Source organism: Pocillopora verrucosa, chromosome 1 (genome assembly GCF_036669915.1).
Source record: "Pocillopora verrucosa isolate sample1 chromosome 1, ASM3666991v2, whole genome shotgun sequence".
Lineage (NCBI taxonomy): Eukaryota > Metazoa > Cnidaria > Anthozoa > Scleractinia > Pocilloporidae > Pocillopora > Pocillopora verrucosa.
This window is the reverse complement of record NC_089312.1, coordinates 9,981,854-9,982,365: the sequence shown is the minus strand read 5'-3', so window position 1 is coordinate 9,982,365 and position 512 is coordinate 9,981,854. Positions and strand designations below refer to the sequence as shown.

At 37.7% G+C, this 512-nt stretch overlaps 1 non-coding gene across 1 annotated transcript; it reads right to left on the bottom strand.

Moving 5' to 3' along the window:
* Positions 1-210: 210 nt before the first annotated feature.
* On the bottom strand, positions 211-297 carry Trnam-cau (transfer RNA methionine (anticodon CAU)). Its single transcript is given in 2 exon segments — positions 211-246; positions 261-297. It is a non-coding gene; the product is annotated as a tRNA-Met (tRNA).
* Between the last annotated feature and the right edge of the window lie 215 nt (positions 298-512).

The window sequence follows — 512 nt, the reverse complement described above, 5'->3', positions numbered from 1 at the left end:
AATTCTATGAAGCCTGCATGAGGTTTGGCAGTTAGCCACGTGACCTGAAAATCGTTCATGGGATCGATCTTGAGGCCAGAATTTGTTTGCAGGACTTCCCAATTATTTTGCTGCAAGGAAATAAAAAATTTCCTGTGTATCTTATCATGGTTTTTTTGGCAAGCAGGTCTGTTTAAGAAATAAGAAAAAAAAAAAAAAAGAAATGAAAAGTGCCCCGTGTGAGGATCGAACTCACGACCTTCAGATTTCTAATTTCAGATTATGAGACTGACGCGCTGCCTACTGCGCTAACGAGGCATTAACAATTTTAAGGGGAAAAAATATATATTTAAACATCTTTAATTTTTTTCCACGATTCCACCAAACCCAAAAACTATATCAGTTTATTAATCCAGGTTCCTCGTTGCTTCTACCCAAAAGAAAATACAAGACAAACTCTGCGACATATATTAGCGCTTACAATATATGTATACACGTGAGGAAGAGCGGGATCCTGGTGGCAGAAGTAACAT